The sequence below is a fragment of the Octodon degus genome, unplaced genomic scaffold (assembly GCF_000260255.1).
Source record: "Octodon degus isolate 3935 unplaced genomic scaffold, OctDeg1.0 scaffold00052, whole genome shotgun sequence".
In the NCBI taxonomy this organism is placed as follows: Eukaryota; Metazoa; Chordata; class Mammalia; order Rodentia; family Octodontidae; genus Octodon; species Octodon degus.
In genome coordinates, this window is record NW_004524628.1 from 5,709,116 (window position 1) to 5,715,238 (window position 6,123).

At 41.6% G+C, this 6,123-nt stretch overlaps 1 long non-coding RNA gene across 1 annotated transcript; it reads right to left on the reverse strand.

The window, feature by feature from the left end:
* Positions 1-4,406: 4,406 nt before the first annotated feature.
* On the reverse strand, positions 4,407-6,123 carry LOC111817252. The gene is made up of 3 exons (XR_002821494.1): positions 6,111-6,123; positions 5,029-5,089; positions 4,407-4,805 (listed from the first exon to the last, which is right to left on the reverse strand). It is a non-coding gene; the product is annotated as an uncharacterized LOC111817252 (long non-coding RNA).

A 6,123-nucleotide genomic window follows, 5' to 3' on the forward strand; every position in this document is an offset into this window, starting at 1 on the left:
CTTCCTTCCTTCCTTTTTCCTTTCTTTTTCTTTTCATTTTGTGACAAGTTCTTGCCATGGAGTTCAGGCTGGGCTTTAAATCACTTTATAGCCCCTGCTGGCCTTCAACTCATAGCAATCTTCCTACCTTAACCTCTCTACTATTGAGATTGTAAGTATGTGTCACCAGGCCCAACTCATAGCCACCTTTTTTTTTCTTTTAATTTAGAGGAGGAAAAAAAAGCAGAAAATAGTTGGCCGAAAACAGGAGCAGGGAGTTCTGAAAGATGGATGCCCCCTGATTTTCTCCTCCTGTATCACAGCCTTTGACTCACCATGTGTGGGGAGTGGAGGCCTTCAGAAGCGAGCTCCTCCAGCTCCCACGTTCTGCGCTTCAACATTGCCCTTCCATTCAACCAGAAAAGAAACGCCTCTCCTTCCTGCACGGTGCCTCCTGACTGTACCCAGGGTTTGTCCTCCTGTTTCTACTTATTTCTCTCCGCTTTCCCTGGATTCTTAACCACAGTGAATGAACGTATGACTTCCATTTCCCAAAACTCCTGCTCAGGAGTCTTTTCTTGTTCTTTTCCTTACCTCAGAAAGTAGCATCGCTGTTGACCTTTTCCCTTTTCTACAGTTCATTCAGACACACACTTTATTTCTCCAGTATATTTGGTGTTTGTTGAGTGCCTACTACGTGTCAACACTGCGCTATTTGGTCAGTGAGTAAAAGACCAATGGTCCTTGACCTCAGAAATTGAAATTTTGGTTCAGTGGCTGTCTGTGGAAAGAAGCAGACAGTGTATTGGGCACTTGTTAAAACTTAGGGACGCTATGACTCCTGTTTTCAAGGCATGGCTCATTTCAGAGGAAACAAAAGCAACACGTGTTAGCTTGTAGGGCTTCTAAAACACAGACTGGGTGGCTTCAAATCCAAAATGGAAGTGCCAGCAGGTTTGGCTTGTACTGAGACCCTTTCCTGGGCTTGGGGACGACCACTTTTCTGGTGCATCCAAAGTTTCTCCTTTTACAAGAGGATAAGTCATAAAGCCTACTCCATGGGCCTCATTTTAGCTCAGTTACCTCTTTAAAGACCTCTTCTACAAATATGGTTAATTTTGACATACTAAGGGTTAGGACTCCAGCATGTGGATTAGTGGAAGGACATAATCCTCTCCTCAACAGCTATTTCAGAATCTTGAGCGATCTAGAGACTTGTCCTGAAGCAACATTCTACAGTATGTGGATGTCACATCGACTCCAGCTCTCCTTTTATGAATTACTTTCAAATATCTAGACCTGACCCCACCTTTTTTCAGGGGGGGTCTGATCTAGATATTTGAAAGTAATTCATTCTCCGGAATGAAGACACAAGTTTTGCTTACAACTATCTCAAAGTACAGCTGGCATAAAGTGATGGGGAGTTTAGTTTTTTGGTTTTTTTTTTTTTTTTTTTTCCTTCTTGAGACAGGGTCTTGCTATGCAGTTCAGGCTGGCCTTGAGCTCACTTTGTATCCCGTGGTGGTCTCATCCTTCCTGCCTCAGCCTCCCAATGCTTGGATTACAGGTGTATGCCACCATGCCCAGCTGGGACTTTACTTTTTAGTTGTTCCTGAGACAAACATGACTCAAAAGTTTAGCTGTTCTTTGAGGCAGGTTCAATGGGTAGGTCCTTTTGTTCTTTAGCAGCTTAAATACAAAACAGCAGGTAAACAGTTTTGAAGAGATTTTTCAAATTTCTTAAACATTATACTTGTTGCAGTGAGTAAAAATTATTTTCTGAGAAAGGTATAAAAATTTTGATATGATGTGCTTTAGTGCCATACCAGTTTTGGTTTGTTTGTTTGCTTGTTTTTTTAAGAGAAAGGGTATCAGGAAATGGAACAAGGAACATCTAGAACAGATGGACTCAAGGTGTGTTTCACAGATAGATTCCCCAGAACTTTTCAGTGTTTGTATGCTGGGATATGGGAGGGAAGAATCTAGACTCCTTAGTAAGCAACTGGCTGGATGAAGGTAAGCAGAGCATTGGGGCTGGGGAGATGGCTCAGTGAAATAAGCGCTTCCCTGGCAAGCGCAAGGGCCTGAGTTCAATCCCTGGGTCCACAAAAAAAAGTAAGCAGAGCAAATGGGGTTTAGCTAACATATACTGTATTTGATATGCTTGGGTGCTTCTGAGACGCTAGAGTCCAGATGAATTGGAATGCCAAGGAGAAGTTTTAGGTAATTTGAGAGTCCATAGCATATGAATAGTAATTTAGGTCATGAGGATAGATAATTTTGGACTTTTGTAGTTCATCTAAAGTTTTAATGGTGTAGCATCTGGTCTCCAGTTTGGTGTCGCACCTTCTGAGGTTCGGTGGGAAGTACAGCCTGCCTTCCCCCTTGGAAACTGAAACAGGCATTGTGTGTTGCGTATGCACTTTCCTGGCCTCCCTTGAGGTGAGAGGATGGGCGACTCTGAACTGGAAGCCAGTGAGGCAGAGGAGCTGAGAGGGAGACCTTCTCTAATCAGGAGCCTCGCTTTCTCTGGGATCCAAGGCAGCGAGGTTCCACTGTGCCGTGCGGGGTGTGACGTTGTTGCCACATCCAGCCTTTCAGTGAGGGGAGCAGGGTCACAGATGATTGGTTCTTGGTTACTTCTGGCAAAGCCTCCTCTTGTGGTGCTGCTGTGAACTACCTCTTACCTTAAACAGACCCTTTAACATCAAGTAGAAGTTTTGTCGCTTTTATAAAAATGTAAGTGTAATTTCTTAGAGAGAGTCTGGGTTGAATAAAAGACTTTAAGGATTATTATGGTTGTGTAGGAGAAATGAGCAAATGCTCACCAGGGAATTACATCACCAGCTCCAAATCTAGTATGTGGGAGGGTGGAAGGGAAAACTATTTTACCAGTTTTGAAAAGGAAGTGGCCAATCTCCATTGCTGGCACTGCCAGTGCCAGCCTCACTGCCTTTGCTGACTCTGAAAGTGAGATGCAGATTTAAAAAGTGCCCACGGCATCTGGTGAGATGCAGGTCCCTGCTGACTTTACCACACCTCAGTGGGCTAGCTGGAGCATGACCAGGTGGTGAGGAAGTGGAGAAGACTGTACCGGGAGAACTCTTTTGAGGAGTTCGTTCATGAAGGAGAACAAAATATAGGGCATCACGTGCTTGGGGATGTGTGCTGGAGGACCGATCAGGAGGCCAGGGGACACTGCGCCAGGACCGAGTCCTCCGTGAAGCTACAGGACCTCACGCCAAGGTCACCGCTGCAAGCCATCTTCCTCCATACTTAGGCACAGGAGTCCTCTTTTCTATAGGTTGTAAGTTGGATCATGTGTGTTTTCAACTTTGTTTATACCCATTTAAAATATATGATCAAATCGTTTGCTCTATTCCTTTCCTTGACAGTTTTTCTGGTCTTTGTGTTATTCCCACACATTTGGTAGGTTAGAATAAAAAAACCCAGATTTTCCGTTTTATCGTTTCTTTCATCCATTGAAGATTTATTCCTTTATGTGGAGCAAGGCAGAGACCTAATACTGTTATTTTCCAGTCATTTACTGAATGTCTACTTTATAGATTGAAATGACACCTTTGTTATATATCCAATACCCAGACACACATCTTTTGAGTTTTTTATTCTGTTGTACTGATTTATTTGGCCAGATCTAGGCTGATGTACATTTAAAAAATTGCTATAGTTAATGTCTTGCAGTGAGTCACAAAGAATCTCCTGGTGCTAGTCTCCTACCTCATCTAATTTATAATCCAGGAAAAACTGAATCTTCCATTCGGGAAGATAACTGCCTTTCCAGTCGCTCTGGCTTCCTTCTGGAATTCCATACCTAACTTGTACTTTGTATACTTCAAGTGTTCCAATTTGACCTGGGGGCTCCAAATATCTCTTTTCTTTAATTATTTTCTCTTAGTATTTTTTTGGCCAGGGTGCTGAGAGCTGGACCCACGGCCTCATAAATGCTAAGCACATGCTGTACCACTGATGTAACACCCTGCTTTTGGGCAGGATTTTTATAAGAATTGGATAAATCCAGAGGGCTCTGGATTGCTGGTTCTCTGTAGTAGATTTATGTGGTCCAAGAACCAGATTTACAGTGGTACTTCAGTTGACGAACGTAATTCCACAATTCTGGTCACAGCGTGAACTGGACAAGAACCTAATCAAATTTCCCCATAAGGTCAACACTGAACATAATAACTGAAATTTGAAGAAACAATGTCAGTCTACTAAGTAATACACTTACAGAAATATTTATGAATGTTCCCACAAATGAACAATGGATTTGTGAATTAGTACAAATGTAAAAAGTTTATTATTAGATTTTATACATTATAAAAATGCTTGAATTTTTAAAAATAATCCAATATTCACTTCTTTGTTTTGATTATGTCCTCCAAAAGTTCATATTTTGGGAGCTTGGTCCTCAACATAGCCGTGTTAGGAGGTCCAACTTTGAAGCAGGACTGGCTGTTCATCCCACAAGCGAGTCTTATAAAGCGAGTTCTTTCTGGCGAGCTTGCTGTCTCTCATGAAGCTGTCTATCGTGTAGAAAGAAGACCTGCACCAGATGCCAACACTGCTCTAGACTTCCCAGCCTCCCGAGCCGTGAGCAAAGTCAACTGCTACTCTTCATGTTAGCCTGCGTGCGGTATCCCGTCACAGCAACAGAGAATGGAGCAAGATAGCATTTAAAGTACAAATGATATGAATTAGGCTACTGACCATCATATTTTTTGTGTGTGCTTGTTGTGAAAAATGTCCACTGTTGTTTCAAGACATGGCCTTAAATCAAAGTCACAATATCCAAGGGAAAAACGACCCTAGGAAGAAAAGAGTACCATTTAAAACAACACAAAAATAATCTAGGCATGGTGATACACCAGGGGTCCCACCCACTAGGTGGCTGAGGTAGGAGGATAACTTTTGAGCCCACTGAGTCCAAGACCAGCCTGGCCATGAGCAAGACCCCCATCAAAAAAAAAAAAAAGAACCAAAAGTGATATAAAATGATGCCACACACCTATTCATAAAATCATATCCTACCTGTGGTTTCTTAAAGTAATCAAGTCCCCTTCCGATCTTAATCATCCAGCCATTATTGAACCTATTGAAATTAGTATACAGTTATTAGCTTTGAGACAGTGGATTGTTAGCAGAAATTCCCAACAGGGAAAACCATTTCTTCCAAAGGCATGAGTTGAATCAGAACTAGAGCTCATTGTGGGCTGTGTCTTCAATGAAATAAAAGGACCGTAAGACGAGTCAGCTGACTTGACTGGCTAACAGTTTAACAGTTAAGTCAGAGCTGACTCTAGAATTTCAGCTTGGTGAAAAAGACTTCCTGCTGTGCTAACAGGTGGCTGCAGAGTATTTTCAGAGAGACCCTGGTAGTCTCAGGGGTTCCCTTCCCAGTGATTGGGGACAAGAGCACAAGGGGTCCTGGCCCCGACTCTGCTTTCACCAGAGCACAACTAACTTGCCTCTATTTTGTGTCTTTAGTTTGTGCTTAAGTTTTCATGAAAAATGGTGTCACTGTTATAATCATGGGAAAAGCCCTTCGCTATAAACAAAGGGAGACTAGCTCTAAAACAACTGCAGGCACTATTTTCGTACGGAATCAGCCTATTTGGGGGGATTTTTTGTCTGTTTTGAGGCAGGGTCTCACTATGTAGTTCAGGCTGGCCTTGAACTCATGGCACTCCTCCTGCTTCAGACTCACAAGTGCTAGGATTACACGCATACGGCACCATTCCTGGCAATTCAGGATATTTTCCTGTCGGCCAGAATATTTACTTACCCACAGCAAGGAAAACTACATTATATAAAGATTTATTTCACAAAAAATGAATTACTTCATTTTCTAGTGAAATTAATCATAACATTATATGCAGTATGCAGAAAGGTCCTCCCTATTCCTATGTGATACAACGTGTAGATTTTATTTTCTTCTGCAAATAATTTCATAAGACAAAGTAAACTAAGGTTTTTTTAATCCTCAAAAGTAAGCAATTACTAAAATTGAGTTTTAATTTTAATGTTGAAATATATTTGTATGCAATTATATAACAGAAATTTTAAAACTATATTTAAGCTACATAAAAATTAAAGTATTATTATACACACACCTAATTTCTCGGT